Source organism: Lycium barbarum, chromosome 12 (genome assembly GCF_019175385.1).
Source record: "Lycium barbarum isolate Lr01 chromosome 12, ASM1917538v2, whole genome shotgun sequence".
Classification (NCBI taxonomy): domain Eukaryota; kingdom Viridiplantae; phylum Streptophyta; class Magnoliopsida; order Solanales; family Solanaceae; genus Lycium; species Lycium barbarum.
In genome coordinates this window covers 64,401,097-64,410,344 of record NC_083348.1, presented here as the reverse complement: position 1 = coordinate 64,410,344, position 9,248 = coordinate 64,401,097, and the positions used below count along the sequence as shown (strand labels likewise).

The 9,248-nt window shown below is 39.3% G+C and overlaps 1 non-coding gene across 1 annotated transcript; it reads right to left on the bottom strand.

Moving 5' to 3' along the window:
- Positions 1-1,818: 1,818 nt before the first annotated feature.
- Positions 1,819-1,890, bottom strand: TRNAD-GUC (transfer RNA aspartic acid (anticodon GUC)). Its single transcript has one exon. It is a non-coding gene; the product is annotated as a tRNA-Asp (tRNA).
- Positions 1,891-9,248: the final 7,358 nt, after the last annotated feature.

Below are 9,248 nucleotides of genomic sequence, written 5' to 3'. Positions count from 1 at the left end.
GTGAGTAGAAATAAGAAGACCAATTAGAATTCAAACTCACGGCAATTTGAATAAGTCATTAATTTTGATTAGCGGCGTACACATTATTTTTAACAATTGTTAGTAAAAATTACAAACAGTATTGATCTAGAAACAATAAAAAGCAAGAAAACAACTTATCAAATCACTGCTACGTCGTGGCAAGCTACTGGCTTGAAAGCCATTTCGGACCGACTACGGTGCAAATCGTTTAGTCCGATCGTTCTACAAGGTTCCACAACACTCTCAAGCACTTGCACTACTGGCCGGAAGTTTGGAATTTGCACAAATCAAATTGCCCGGAAATACATATTTCTCACAACAATATCACATTATAACGAGCGACGTTGTTAAAGTAGAATGTCATTGTGAATGAGGTTATAGACTTATATTTTGAATTATTTACTTAAGTTACGTTGGAACTTACTTATGTAATGTTGGAATTTGACATAAGAGTATTATGTTAAACTTTTTCTTTTGGATTTTGAATTTAGGTCATATTTTTCAATTTTAAGTTATTTGCTTTCACATTGCATGTTGTTTATTTTTCACTTACATTTGATGGATTTTTTGTGTCAAACATTTGAATAATGTTATGGCATTATATTTATAAATATTATTTTTTCATCAAACATCCAATCTATGACGTTCTCACAAAAAAAGTCTTCTTTTAAGTTTTATAATTAATTAAAATTAAATATTATTAATTTGAAAAATATATATCAATTATTTTTTACAATATTAGTTACAAATATATGATTATTAATTAATATATTTTCAAGAAACAATGTGTTATTAAATAAATAATTTAATACTATCATTTATATAGGTAAATATTTTTAAATATTAATTTTACTTTTTTTATAATTAAATTTTATTTTTAAATTAAACTAATTGTGTAATTACACTTGTGAAATCAAACAACACGCTTGTAATTACATCATGACAAACAAACAGATCTTTATATCCAATTCCAATTACCGGGTGGCTTTCCAAATAGGCCCTAGAAGTTCCAAATCTTAGAAGAGGAATAATATTTTAAAACAATTAGGGTTCTAAATTCGCACGCTTAACTAATCATAAGCACTAGTTGTCAATTAATTTTATTTTATAATGTTGTACCTAAGATTTTTTCTAGTGCATATTTTTAGAGAAATTCACATAAGTAGCTAAAAATATAGCCGAGAAATGTATAATATATTAGCTAGAGCTATAAAACCTTCCAATGTCAATGATAGTACTGCTGCGCTTAAAAGTGCATCCGCCCGTGCTTTTGGTTACTGAACTCCCTCCTATGGAACAGGTAATAAACCATTGTACTCTTGTACATTTGGATTTTGGACCAGACTACTGAAAGTGGGCTTCTTAAGAAAGTTCGGGCTTCATCTCTAGTATTTTAGGTGGTACAGAGAGATTCATGGCTACATTTGTATTTTAAACACACAACAGGAACTAAATGCCAAGGCAATTTTTTGTTGGATTTCTGACAGTTGGGTGGCTTTGATTAAAGTAAGCTTATAGACAAGAAACACACGTATGACGTATGGGAAAATAAAGACCAAAAACCCAAGATAAGAAATACTGATGGAGCTCCCTGACAAGGGAGGACTCCCATGAATCATCATTGCAAATGTCAGATATTGGAGATTAATCAGGATTTTGCATTCAAAACGAGCTGTTGTTTTATTTGACTGTATTAAATAGTACCTAGTTTATTTGCCTTTGTTTTACGTATAATCAACAGCCCAATTAAACGAAAAACAAGATTGGCACCATCAAATGATGGGGGAAAAAAATAAACGCCGTTGCCGGGGATCGAACCCGGGTCACCCGCGTGACAGGCGGGAATACTTACCACTATACTACAACGACTTCTTGTTGTACTGTTCCGGATATATCTTTCTATTATGTTTGTCCTCATGAAAAAACGGAACAGTTAAGAAAAATCACAATTAAATGTAAAATAGACAAGCTTTACATTAAATGGATTCTTATAAGTCAACCAGATTCTCACTTCTAGAATCCTTTATGACAAAATCACTAATAGAGATCACTTGCCTATCTAGAATCAGAGGGAGGTAAAATTTACATATGTGTATACAATGTAAGCTCAACACAGATTGAATTACACAAGGCATAGATGGTTGGTTGAAACACCGATCGGGTCTCAGTGCAGGGGCGGAGCTACATGGTCCAAAGGAATTCTATTGAATTTCCTTCATCAAAAAAATAATTATGTGCAGATAGAATAAAGACAAATTACTTGTGTATATACAAGTTATTCATATAGTCAACCTTTACTTATTTGGGACTGAGGCGTAATTGTTGTTATTGGACCTAAGAGAAACTTCTAGTATAGTGACAGAATAGTTCAAAATTTGTTGTAGATAGTAGGTTCAGATCGCAAGACTGACATTCTTCAATTTTTTGAATCTCCTTGTTTGAATTTCTAGTTCCGCCGTGCGACAGTGTAGATAAACAGAGTCTTAGGTAGTGATCTTGTTGGGTTATTTTCTTCTACTTGAGCATGGGATGATATGAAATTGGTGACTAATTAAATCTGTGTCAGCTAAGAAGAAATAATGCAAGCTAAATGTTTCTGCTTGTGCTTTCTATTTTTGGGTTTTCTTGCTTGGAGGACCAGAGTTGCTGTAAGTTGTAACATGGGATGACACTAGCTTACTTGTCTAAATGTAATAACAAGAGATGTCCTTTTTTCAGATAAGTCAGCCATGAAATCTTTGTTGCAGTTGAATTATGAGAGGCTAAGAGGCCTGTGATGCTGACATATATGATCCAGTAAAGGACTTGGAGACAGTACGTTGTGAGCTAGAAATTCCAACAAGGGAGTTCAAAAAAGTGCAAGAATATCTCCGCGATTTGTAACCGTAATTGGTTTCTGGAAAATTTCATAAAGTCCTGCAGATATTCAATAAAATGAAAAATGTAGAGGTCCACTCATTAGCATAGCCACATAAAGTGAAGGATAATAGTTGAACACATCAGAAAATTATACTGTGTAGATAGGTCAAAAATTAATTTTTATACATACATATTAAATCTTGAACGCTGTTCACAAAACTCCTGGTTTCGCCATTGGTCCCTGCAGATAAAGCTACATGCAAAATTTTGGTAGGATCGCAGCAAATGCTGGAAATACAGGAGCAACGATGAAGTTCCTTAATTACGTGAAAGAAACTTCAATGATTTTCCATGATGTTTGGTGTTCAAATTAGCAATTGATTTGCGGCATTAGTTGGATTGGAATTTCACAAGTTAGCATATAGAAACATTTATCTGCCAGTTAAATGAAATTAGTAATTATCTTGTGATGTTTGTTGTTTGTGACTGGAGAGGAATGGCAGAATCTTGCAGCATGGTATATATTTCCAGAAATCATACAGAACACTAGCTTCTTCAATACAAATGAAAGTATAACTAACTTTATATGATCCCAAATACTAAAACTGAAGGCTTGCTTGAATTGCAATCTTTTAGAGATTATCTTGAGTTGTATTTAGATGGGGTGTACATCTGGTATGTAATGTTGTTGCAAGCACATTGTAGATAATTACTATTAGAAAATGATACAGTACACTTCTTAGGTAATATGTCTGAAAATAGCTCAGCCTTTGCAGATTAACAGTCTCTACGCTTAATAAGCAAAAATGAATTCTTTTAGTCCAAATATTATTGAAGTATAATTATCTACCACAGAATACGTCATATAATGTACATGTAATTTTGGTACAACTTCACCTTGTTAACCTTAGTTTCTGGATAACAGATTCTCCTTATAAGATACTTCCCTGGGAATATTTTATCTTAACAGGACCAAAATATAGCTCCAAAAGGGCGAAATTCAGCCTTAGTTTACTCAACCAGATCCTACAAAAACCATCAAAGTACAATTCTAGTTTAATACAATTCTAGTTTTCTTCAATTACTGATTATCCACTGATTTAGTCACTGGATAAGCAGATCAACTGATAACTACACGTTCTTTAACACGGCCTTTTCTGATAGTCATTCTAAGTCGTATAAATTCGGAAATAACCTCTCTATCTTCTGAGATGGGAGTAAGGTCTGCGTACACTTTACCCTCCCAGACCCCACAGCGTGGGATTTCACTAGGTATGTTGTTGTTGTTGTTGTATTCTAAGTCGTATAAATAATCTCTGTGTCAAAGTTGACAAAAATTGCTCAATGCATCTGCATTATTCGGCATTCAAGCCTCTTGGTCCCAGTTATTTCTGGTATTTGCCAAAGTGATGAAAATCGTTGATGCTTAATATTGTAGAAGCTATGTATGGTCTGGGGCTAATGTGATTGCCAAAAGAGCTTTAGTGGCATGGGACAGAGTATGTGCACCTAAATGTATAGGGGGGTTGAATCTTACCAACTTACAGTTATGGAATAAAGTTGCAATTGCTAAGAACTACCGGGATTTGGCTCACAAACAAGACAAAATGCGGATCAGCCGTACTTATCATCTAAAAGGTCAACAGATGAATGGTATGTGTTTTCCCCGAATTACGAGTAACAATTAAATTTGTAAATGGTGAATAGGATATGTGGATGAACTTAATCTTTTGGTAAATTTGAAATCTAAATGAATATGTATATGATTATATATATTTAATGATGTATGTATAGTGTATAAGCAGATGATGTGTGCTAAATAATGATAATGAGATAGATTGAAAGTGCCAAACAATATGTAAGATTGGCTCGGTTTTGGATGAACACCACAAATTCGGACCAAAATGCTTGAAGAGAATTCTAATATTTTAGATGATTACAATGTTGTGATGTGAGAAAAAAAACCAACCCCCAAAACGAGAGGGGGGGGGGGGGGGGGCAGGGGGGTTGCCCTCTATTTATAAGTATTTCTAATGGGCCTTTAGTACACTATCAAAAAGCCTTTCTGAACAAACCCTAAAAAGGATAAGGCTGATCCGTACGGTCTGACACCCGTACGGTTGTCAGCACAAATAGTGGAACGATTTTATGACGCGTGGCAGGCTCACAACTGATTATTCGGACCAACGGACACGCACATTCGGGCTCAGATTATCCAAACTAACGGACACGCTTATTTTGACTCGGATCTGCTGTGTCCGGTACAACACCCTGGTGTAGAGCAAGATCGAACGGATTTGTGCCTATTTTAACCTGTCTTTTGCTCCGGTCTTACCGGTAACAAATTGACCCGGTTTTTACCGTATACAGATAGTCCCCACACTTTCCGGATCGTAGTTTCACCAGAGTGATAGGAAGTGGAAAAGTCTCAAACCGGTGGTCTCATTCATAAGTTCGTTCTTATCTTCTAAATAGGCGGGAACCGAAACATCACCTCACGTCATGTCCTTCTGACTTCGGCCACGTGTCCCATTCCGAGTGTCCAACTTCGGAAACCGCCTCAAGCCAAGTCGCTTCAAATCACGTCTCATTAATTCTCGGACACGTGTCGTCTCCCGATTGGTTGGCTTCGGTAACTGCCACGGTAAAACGTCTATATAAGAGTTACAGCTGCTTTTTTACCTTTCATTTTTCACTTTCAACTTTTCTTATCTTCGTTTCTTTGCTTGAACTGCCTCGTTATCACGAATCTTCTTATCCTAAATCACCAAACCTTCATCCCTTTAAGCCAAACCTTCATATCTTTAACTTGAATCTTCAAATCTTCAAGTTCATATATTCATCTCAGCCTTCAAGTCTTCATCTGAATCTTCAAATCTTCTTTAAACCTTCGAATCTTCATACCAACTTCTTCATAAATTCATACTTGACCAAAAAATGTCAACGAACACCGACTCTGCTTCCCAGAATGTACCCTCGGCTTCATCTCCGGGTACCGCACCTGCTCCCAAACCCGGAGGTAAGACACTTCCTCAACCGACGGCCACGAACATAATACCAGCGAAGCCCAATTATAACCACGAATTTGCAGTCGAAAAGGCGGAGCAAGCATCGGATAGGGGTTTCGACGTGAGACGTTATCCCTTATCAATTAAAGAAGATCGCCTCCCTCGGGTTCGGGCCGAGTGTGGATGGGACAAACGTCCAGTGTAGGTGTTTGCCCCCGGTGATGACAAATCCATCACTGATTATAAGGAAGGGTTTTTGTACGTTTATACGTACCCATTCACTCTCAAGCTCGACCCTCCTATTGATCCGGTTATTCTCGAGATGTGCCGGATGTACAATGTGTGCCTTGCCCAAATTAGGCCGATTATCAGAAGGATCGTGGCCTGCCTTTGTCTATTGGTAAATAACGTCAAGAAAGAGTTCACGTTGGCACACTTCATTCGGCTGTATTGCCCGAGGATCTTTCGTGGGGGTGTGATAAAGGTCTCCAAACGAGGTCGAAACCCGATCCTTTCCTGTCTCAACAAGGATAGAGACCGAGGGTGGCTTGAACGTTTCGTTCGGGTTAGGACGACGAATATCATCCCGGCGGAGTACATGCCTTCTCCTAGAAAAGTGGAATGACAAACGTAAGTCCCTCAAACGTGTTTCCTTTGCACGTATCCGAGCCCTTTTTCTTATTCTTTTTTTTTCTAACTTGTTCGAAATTTGCAGCCGAGGCATGGATCCCTTCTGCCGTCTGAAATTTCCACAAATGGGTTGAGGCAATCATCAGCCAGCACTTATACGAAGAACGGACATAAGCAGATTTATCCCGAGACCGGTGGGTTGCGCAGAACCACGGTAATCTTTACTTCAGTTTTGATCATATCCTTTAGTTTCAGCTTTTCCTTCTTTAACTCTTCGATGCCTAGGTTTGGGCAAAGGTTCTGTGGAGTCACGACATGTACCAACGGATGATCCTGCGACACTGGGTTCGGATTTTGATACGACGGGATCATCCAGGCTTATTGCCGCAGCCGAAAAGAGGCAAAGAAAACCCTCGACCAAGGGTCAGAAGAAAAAGAAAAGGTCGCGAAGTGATGTTCGGACCCTGAGGGATGAAACCGAGCCGGACATTATGCTTAAAAAAGTTGTGACGGGTCCCTCCATCGCTACCGTTGCTGAGGAAGAAACTACCACCCCAAACTCGACTACAGGTGGGGAGGATGAGGTTCCTTTTCCTCCGGTAACCGAGTATCTCTAAGATCCAATTCACTAAGGTCTATTGAATTTGTTGACATTTCAAGTGATGGTTCACCCGAGGCGGCGCCTTTGCTGAAGAAGCCTAGAAGGTCCGGTCTAATCTTGGAAATCGAGGCCGCTCAAAGTGTTGAAACGGACCCAGAGGTTGAAATTACTGCGGCAACCGACCCATCATCTAGATTCGACCAAGCTACTAAGATCGAGGTGCCTTCAACTGCTGACACAGCTGGAGCTATACCAGCTTCTCCTCCTGCTTCTTCTTCGAGACATGATAACCTCAATGATATGCTTACGGGTACCCCTCCTGCTACGGCCGAAGCCTCGGGGTTTGGACACCTCCGTATTCCCACGTGCCACGAGGGTTGCCAGCCGGTCCACTGAAATAGGTGCGAGGTCAAAACTTGTTGATATTTTCCCAGCCCCCAGTGTAGAACCGCGGAGGACTAGGTCGGTTGTGGTCACCGTCTTCGAGGATTGCAGCTTTTTTTCACGTCCCGTGGGGGTTGCAAGTTATTTAAGACCTATTGTTTCAGATTCAGACAAGGAGAAGATGGAGGGACTCCCATGGTAATGTCTCATAAATGAGGGGATACATGCGGGAAACCGGGTAAGTGTTCTTATGCATTTCTATAGCATCGATGTGCGATTCGCCGTTTTCGCTAATCGATTTTATAACTTCGTTTGTTTTATATTTCCAAAGCATTGTACTCGTGAATGAAGGCTTCATCCGAGCCCAACATGAAGTAGAAAAAGAGGACCAGCTAAACCGGTTAGTCGCTCCCCCGAACCTTCAATCCGAGCTTGAGGCAGCTAAAACTGATAACCTCCGTCTAAAGGCCAAATTTGATGATGTGGTTGAAAAGAACCGGCTCCTGAATCAGGATAATACAAACCTTAGCCGAGAAAATGCTAACTTTGCTACCAAACTCGGTGAGTTCGAGGCTACTATCGCCCAACTTCGAGGTGAGCTTAACTCGGTCAAGGCTGGTGCCGAGAAAGCGGTAGAAAAGTCCAGGCAGCTTGAAGCCGAGAGAGCCATCGAGAAGGAGAAACTGAGGGTTTTGAAGAAAAGGCCGAGACTCGTGCCCGGATCAGTGATGAGCTTAAAAGAGAGCTCGAGGAAGCTATTGCAGCCAATAATCGTCTCCAAACAGGGCTTACATCTGTCAATGCGGTTCAAATCACTCTGCTTGACATGAAATCCGAGCTGGAGGAGAAGCTGAAGAAAACCGAGACCGATCTGGATGAAGCCCTTAATGATGCAATGGCCGTCGAGGCTCGTTCTACGCTCGTGGCTGAGTATGAACAGTGGAAATCCCGGAGGATGACCCTTGAGCACGTTGAACGGGGTATGAAAAATATCTCGGCTCGCATACTTGATGCGAGAATAATCGAGAATAAGGCTAAGAAAGCTCTTGAGGCTAGCTCCGAAGATGATTCCAAGGAGATCATTTTTGAGAACTCGGGTTCATCTCATACCGCGTAGAATAAGGCCTGCACGAGCCTTTTTTGTTTTTCGTTTTTTATCATGTAAAAAATCCTAAGTGTAAAGCTTCGGTTTGCTATGCTATGTATGAAATGCATATTTCCTTTTTGCCATCACTTTATTTTATCTTTGAATCGAATATAATGTATGATATTCACTTTGAACATTTGCTTCGTAATGAGTGGCTAGAGCTTGGCCCTAAACTTTTTATCCGAATTGAGCCTATCTTGACTCATAGTTTACGAGCCTTACTTTGTTCGGTTTGTTTTTTGACCGAAGGCTTATTGAATGATTCGCCCGCGAGGCTTATTTATGCTTTGTGAAGTTAGACATCTCTGAATCACCTCGGGTATTCTCAGTCGAGGTCTTTAATTATTTGACCTTCTTTCGACTGTTTGTTTGTAGTGGACTAGGTCCGGGACATTTTGTACTGTTTATTTGCCCTTTTGTCAATTTTATGACGACAGTCCCTATTCGAGGCTGTTAGTAGAGTTGTGTTCAGTTTACTGTGACATTGTTGCCTTTGTCGATTTTTTGATGATAGTCCCCGGTAGGGGGTTATTAAATAAGAAAACATATCCAAAACATACTTTTTAACAATACTATTTCACATCGTAAGTGTTTGCAC